Raw genomic sequence first — 8,174 nt, 5'->3', positions numbered from 1 at the left:
CTATGATGAAAATTACCGGCCTCTCTCATCTTTTTTAAGTGGGAGAACTTGCACTATTGGTGGCTGACTAAATACTTTTTTGCCCCACTGTATACCACTATTGAGCATTTTCTCTATGGATAAACTTTACATGCACAAGTGCACACTCACAAACAACTTGGCTCCAGGTACTTAGAGATTCACTTTCATACAGAAAGCCCACATTCATATCTTCAGGTAACATAGAGTACATGTCAGACTAAATAATACTACGGTACTTCAGCGATAGTATCTAGGTGTTACTTTATTGTATGTCTCGTACAATGTGTTTTAGTTGTGCTGTTCTTTTTGCATCTCGTTGCAGGTGATGAAGCAGACTGAAAATGTTTTGTCATTGTCTCCTTTCTATCTCCTCTTTCTTTCATCTTTTCTCCTTTTTTTTGTTTTCTTCTTCTGTTTTTCCTGTTCTGTTCTATTTACATTGCAGTATCTATATAAACTGTAAAACTCCCTGCATACTTATAATAAAGCAATTTATGTGCATGAAACAAGTGGAGCAATATGGCAATTGCCATAATGCTACACTTGTGATAGTAAAATCTGTTGGGCTATTTTTGGCATCTAGACAATTATTCTTATTGCCACATTGCCAAAAAAAAATAAATAAATACATAAAAAAAAATAAAAAATAAAGAATAGTGATCTTTGTTGAGTATTAATGACGTTCAGGTCTAATGAATGCAACCTGGTCGCATTTGAAAAGATCAGATTCGTATCGGATTCAGGACCACAGAGTCTAGTGGACAGATCCAACATTGGAAAAGATCTGATCTGTGTTGTTCAGACTGCCATTAAAAGATCAGATACAGTTTGCATATGGGCAAAAAAAAAATTGTATTCTGGTTGCTTCAAGCTCCAGTGTGAACGTAGCCTTAGTTTGATCTATTTTACAAAGAAGACTGACATATATGTAAAGTTACAGATTTTTAGCTGAACTGCACCAAAATCTCAATAGGAAAAAACACTTATTTTCCATCAAACACAATTCCCACCACTTCTTTCACTTCATGGCATTGTCAAATAGAAGGAGGTTGTTTCTGCTGCTTGCCAGTTGTAACTCAGCGTGGTGGAATTTACAAATCTAGTCACAGTTGCTTTATTCATCATAGAAAGCAAAACAACGGCGCCAGCTTCCATGAGTCCCTGATCCTCCAGATATGCTCCCAGTTTAGGGAGTCTAGGAACTACCATTGGATCACGGTGGCTTCCTGTTGTACTTCTGCCATATAAAGAAGGCACGAAAGCAGACACTGAGGCGGCAGATGTCCAGGACCAGCTCTAAAGTTACAATAGAAAAAAAGAATAAACTTGATTTAAGTCTTTTTAAGGGGAAATTTGAAAAAAACTATATTTTTTTAAAAGCCACCCATACACCTTTAAAGAGCATTCCTTACAATTCAATTTCGATTTCAATTCAATTTATCTTTAATGTCATTGTCACAAGAACAATGACATTTAAAAAAGTTCTTCCCATGTCAAAAAAAATAAAAGTTTTACCTAGCTTTATCTCTGCTGTGATCTTTCACCCTATGTCATCCTGTAATTGATTCTCACAAAAAAGACAAGAAAAAACTAAAAAATTCACACTTTTGAACTTCAGGTGGCATAATCCTGCATTGCGCTGCTTTGCTTCTGAACTTACCTCAAGGGATAACGTGTAAATCCATTGTTTTGGGTGCTGATATTTCTTTGGATTTAAAAGCACCACTAAAGTGTACTAGTTATTAGAATATATCCATCAGTACATTCATTCATACAGAAATACCGGCTTGCCCTTGCAGGGTCTCCGGCGATCCTCTGCAGCTGACATTGGGCAATTGATACACCCTGGACAGTGGTAACAGTATATTCCTAACCCTGACTTTAACAAAGTTAATTCACACCAGATCTCTAAACTGACTCTATAACGTTAAAAATGGTACATCAGGGACAGCCTTCAGTGCCCATGAGGTCTGTTGCTCCTCAGAAGTTTAGTTCACATATTAAAAATGGTACTAAATAAGTAACAAAGAAGTTCACACTTAGACCTATGGAAAATTTTACAGACACCATTTAACATAAGAGTCATGTCAGAAGAAGGGATTCCTTTTCACTGCCATGTAAGTTTTACCAAGCATGTCACTGAACAACCCATTATTCATAAGGAATTGTACATTATCAGTTCCACATTGTAATTTAAATTGCATCCATAGGAACTCATTGCCCTGTATAACACGACTTGTATTACTTGCTAAAAAGAAAAATGCTGTGTGACTTCTTAAAAGAAGACATCAAGCTGGGCTTTAATTCTTTTAAACCAAACCCTAAGAAGCTTGCTAAATTTTTTTTGTTTTCATGTCACTCCAACTTGTATGTTTTTGGATTTAATAGTTTTTTAAATTTCTTTCCTGTTACTATTTTATGCTAATCAAAGAAACATTTTTTGAGTTTTAGGAAACCAATATGCGTTTTACAAAAGCTTTCGAATTGAAACTTCACCTTGATCTTACTTTTATTTTTCAACCTATAAAGACTCAGCATGCTTCACTTTTGCTCCACACACTTTAAAACACACACTTCTTTTTCTAGGTCATACAACAACATACGCCCTCACAGATATGAGGTAAGTGGGGCAAAACCTAATCAAAATGAATCAGGCACCTGGCTGATTTGTGTCTCTTAAAAGTTACTAAAGACAGAATGAAAGAGAACAAGAAAAACTTTGTTTTTATGCAAACTTTTCTGAAAAGTTCACCAAAGAAAAAAAACTCAAACAATTTCTACATGTATTCTGGTGAATTTGGATTCAAGAAGGTACTTCTCCCAGCAGGAGCATTTCAGGCAATTTCCTTGAGAAAACTTGGAAGCCACCCACAGGTCTAAGAAAAGGATTTGCATTCAGTACGCTGAGGAAAAAGCTGTTAAATGAATTGTCATAAACAAATTCTATAACATGCAAAGTGTGACATATGAATTTTATTAAAAAATGAATATACAAGATTTACACTGTTGATAAAAAAGACAATTACATGAACATACTTTAAATTACTTAATGGAGAAAAGAGTTAACAATCTATGGAACAATTCATGTAACAATATGCACATACACTCGAATATCTCATTGTAGGTATATTATAAGCATTTAGTGATCATTGTTAGCCAACAATGGTCATCGGCTACACCTCTTATCAGATCAGTGGAGTTAGAAGCATTTGAAACATTGGCTAGGGGAGGTTTAAGAGTGGTTTACCAGCAGTATAGGGCTGGTAAACACCTATTTTCTTAACATTGTTTTCTATGTTACCAGCATGGCAAAGAACTTTTATCATCTTATACAGAAAATTCCATCTTTAATCCCAATTTTGTCCTTAATTTTGTACCTAATGAAATATAAAAATAAATTTGAGGCTTAGTAAATATTCAAATAACATAGTCATAGGTTATTTTCAATACATTAAGACTACAATTCTTTTCAAGAATGAGATTTCCCAAAAGCAAAATCTCCTTTGTATGATAAAAATATGGCTATCTTAATTCACAACAGGCTACAAACCATAAAACATCAACAAAAATTATCTTACTGATGTCAGTTCTCTAAAGGAGTTTGATTCACTTTTTCCAACTTCTAGTGGAATCTTCCTTTTGCCAGGGACAGTTGGTCCAAAATGATAATAACATTAAAATGGAGCTCTGGTATTGGAAAAACATCAAGCTATGCAGATGTCCAAATTCAAGTATCATGTTCATGTCAGAAGTGAAAAAATGTGAACCAGTGCATTGGTATGCACAGAGTTTTTGAAAAGCAGGAGCTAACATCTATTTTGGTTCCAAAGGTAATACTTTAGCAAATTTTTGGCTTCCAAGAGGGCATTTTAGCATGCGCTTTTAATAACTGGGCCACAGTTATGCATGTCACTGCACCAGTGCATCCTTATTTTAAAAGACTTATGAGGCCTTCAAAGACAAGATTTCAACTGATGAGTATGCTGACAAACCTTATTGTAATTTTGTTTAAAGTGCAGTAGATAAACAATAAATGCCCATGTCTGTATTTCCAACAATTTAGGCCCAAAATCACTCTGCAAGCTCCTTAAAATTTACTCACCGTCATTGAGTGCATAATCAGTTTTTTCCTATTTGAGAAGATGCAGACAAGTTGAGAGAATCTGTAGAAAAAGTAAAGCTAATGTGATGCTGCCACATGACCAGAAACACAGTAAATCCACCAAGAGGTGCAGTAACTGAAGATTAAAAAGCTAAATATTCCTGCACTGATTCATAGCTGAGGTCTTGACAAAATATAGAAAATGTGAGAGCCATAATAGGACTAGTAGTAGTGCATCAGACCTTTTTTTCCAGCTCAGATAAACATTTTCTTTTGTTTGTTTACTGAGAAAACCAGCCTTTTAGTGTACACCGGAAAAAAAGTAATTTACTTTTTATCACATTTAATTAGCAAACATTTTCCTCGAAGAATGTGTATTTAATAGCATCTCTTTTCTTGTATAAGGCTATATGATTGTCATCAGGCTAAAATGTTTACGCTTCTGAGAGAATGTTTATTTGTCTGTAAGATATTCATCCATCTTTGTCCTCAGATTTTCAATTGCTAGAGAAATTAAAATTTCCCCTCAGTTTACACAATGTTCTAATCAGATCAATATTCAGATATTGACTGGTAACACTGAACAAAAAGGTAATTCAAGTCCATTGTCATCTCTGTATATTACAGCCTAATCAATAAACTGATTTTCTTTACACCAGGGAGGGATGCTGTAATCACCTATTACATGGGACAAACATGCATAACCAGAAAGCCAGGTGGTGTGTGTACCAGCCCTGAACCACATGCATTTGCATGTTCACTTGGCCTGTCAGCATAAAGAAGCACAGTATATCAGCACAATGTTCAAGTGAGGAGATTCTCTATGAGGTTCAGCTTGAAGTGTTTTGAAAGCTCAAGCAATGAGCCAAGTAGGTTTGACAAGTCGCTCCCACACTGCGTATTCCCTGCCACAACAGATATCTGACCATCATTCAGTTGGTTTCAGACTTCTAAGAAATGTGGTGTGTCTGTTTCATTTTAGAATGTCAGTGCTTGTTTCCCTCCTCTTAAGGGAACCCCCCAAACAGATTTGCATAATAACTCTCTGGAGAACCAGAGACAATGACCAGCAGCATGCTGAGATGTTTCAGCAGGAACTAAAAACTGTGAGTTTACTAACTGAAAAAATAATCTTATTACAAATAGATGCATCTTCCAACTTTCAATTTTAGTGTAACTCATGCTCTTCGATGTAATTGAACTAAGGTATATCCACAACAACATCTATGCAGCGCAGAATCTAAAATCCAACATAAACCATAAATCAATTACACTAATAAGAAAATGTTTATGTACAATTTGCATTGGTGAATAAGTTGTTTTGCAACATAAAACCACCAGTAAATGGAGAACAGCTCCTTGTTTATATTTTTTTGTTGCAATACCAAATTAAATAGCCAAAGACCAAATAATAGGGAATACATTCATTTATATTTTATTTTGGGGTTTTTTCAGCCTTGTGGATGCTGGATGTAAAAGCCTAATATAAAATAAATGAAACAAAATCAGCTGCCCTACCAACAGAACTATAAGGCTTCTCTTCAATCCTAGTTTTAAAAAATGACTATCAAGTCAGTTTTAGAATAATTAATCAATTATTGCAAAAACAGAAATCATTCTAAAACTCTTGGTAAATTGAAAAGTTGTGGATGAATTAACCCTGGGGTTTCTAAAAATACATCTACAAATGTATCTTATTTGAATAATACATCTACAAATTTGTTCATTTAGCACATCAAAGAGTGCTAGAGATGTAGATAGGAAAAATCCAATGGGAAGAACAATATTTGGTGGCCCAAATTATTTATCAGGCTAGCCTTCCAGAATAATGAAACGCTTCGTTTTGTTACAGCTCCGCTCTCCAACATGCACACAGCTTAAGACGCACCTGATCACAGCGCAGGGCGATGTTCCATTGGTTTTTTTTCTCGAATAAAACAGAGAGGACAGAATAGCCCAGAATAAGAAATCCTAATCTTTATGCATTTGTCCTTGTTCTGGGGTAGCCAGAGCACCGTTCTTAGCATATAAAGCTTTCTACAATAATTTGAAACTTCGAAAATGTTGGCTATCATGTTAATTGTTTAATCTTGGACTTCTGGCAGTTTTATTAGATGGACTACGAGGTTTATATATTTGCTTTCTTTCACTTGGACTTCAGCAGTGTGAATCATTCCATCTGATCTAGGGAAAAAAAGTTTTGATTATTCTGGGCTCTATACACAACTCCACCACTCCTTGAATTTAAGGCAGCTCTTCTGTTTCCTGTCTTTCATTACTGGATGAACTGATTAATGCAGGTGTGTCTGGCCATGGTTACTGAGGTCAGACACACCTATATTAATCAGTTCATCCTGTGGAAAAATACAGGAAACAAAAGAGCTGCATTAAGGTCAGGACGTAGTAAAGTTGTGCATAGAGCCATTGGCCAAAGAGCCATTGACCAAAGAGACAGTGGTAACTGTGGGTCTACTATCATAACATTGGTTCCAATCTGGCCTTCAATATTCTTTTGCCATGTGTTGTGAGCCTGAAGGCCTTTAAGCGAGAATTTTAGAAAATGTTACACAAAGTGGTCTGCAAACACTTGATTTTATCTCCATCTCCTCTGACCAGTGAGCTCCATGTGTGGGTACTTGACTTAAGGAAGAGATGAGTCCAGCCACCCCATCAATAAGATGTTAGGAGTGATGGGATCTGAGTCAGCTACATTTGTAGAAACATGAGTCAGTTCAATTCAGTTTATTTATATAGCACCCATTCACAACACATTTCATTTTAAACGTATAGAGGACGATCTTTTATTTCCGGGTGGACCAACTAAATAAGTGGTCCTCCTAATTGTCAATCATTCTGTTGATATGTTTATGTAAGGCTGTCCTATGTGCTCGCCCCGTTAGCTATCTTTTTCTGCACAGGACCACTTTTAGGTGGTCCTGTGCAGCATCTGTGGTGAGCTATGGTTTTAGACAGTCATGGAAGCTCACCTTTCTCACTGCAGTTCTTTGAAAACGGTCGAGGGTCGCAAGAGATAAAGTGTCTAAGAAGTGTATGAAAAAATAAGAAAGGCAGAAAAAGAGGCAGATCTCACAAAGTATTATGGGATTTGCTGTCATAGAGGCCGGCTGTCGCTACCCAACAGTGGCGACTGAAAACAAAGATGGCGCAGGCACTGCGCGGTGGAGGAGGGATTACGTGACCAACTGGGAACAAACAGCAGTGATCATATGTCAAAACGGTAATTCAACTGAATTCCCTATAAAGTCCCGTATATAGTCCGCACTCTACATAGTGATTGAGAGATTTAGGGGTTAGGGCAGATGTTCGGACACAGTAACCTTGGATCAGCTATAAGAACAGCAACTTTTAAACAGAGCGTGTACGAGGAGAAATGGGCTTGTGCATGTTCTCACATGCGTTTAATAGGCGTTCCCTCTCGGGAGCAGCTACATGGTTGTGCATGTGCATTTTTTTTTCTCTTCTGTGAGAGTTGGACTCCGCCAGGGCTGCCCTTTGTCACAGATTCTGTTCATTACCTTCATGGACAGAATTTCTAGGCGCAGCCAAGGTGTTAAGGGGATCCGTTTTGGTGGCCTCAGGATTGGGTCTCTGCTTTTTGCAGATGATGTGGTCCTAGTGGCTTCATCAGGTCGTGATCTGCAGCTCTCGCTGGATCGGTTTGCAGCTGAGTGTGAAGTGGCCGGGATGGGGATCAGTGCCTCCAAATCCGAGGCCATGGTCTTGAGCCGGAAAAGGGTACAGTGCCTTCTCAGGGTCAGGGGGTGTGTCCTGCCCCAAGTGGAGGAGTTTAAGTATGTCGGGGTCTTGTTCACGACTGAGGGAAGAAGGGAGTGGGAGATCGACAGGCGGATTGGTGCAGCATCTGCCGTGAAGCTGGCGCTGTACCGGTCCATCAAGGTGAAGAGAGAGCTGAGTCAAAAAGCAAAGCTCTCGATTTACCTGGGTCTGGGTCGTGACTGAAAGAACGAGATCGCAGATACAAGCGGCCGAAATGGGTTTCCTCCGTAGGGTGGCTGGGCTCTCCCTTACA

This window comes from Cyprinodon variegatus, unplaced genomic scaffold (genome assembly GCF_000732505.1).
Source record: "Cyprinodon variegatus isolate N-32 unplaced genomic scaffold, C_variegatus-1.0 Scaffold412, whole genome shotgun sequence".
NCBI lineage: Eukaryota > Metazoa > Chordata > Actinopteri > Cyprinodontiformes > Cyprinodontidae > Cyprinodon > Cyprinodon variegatus.
Note: the sequence above shows the minus strand (reverse complement) of the source record.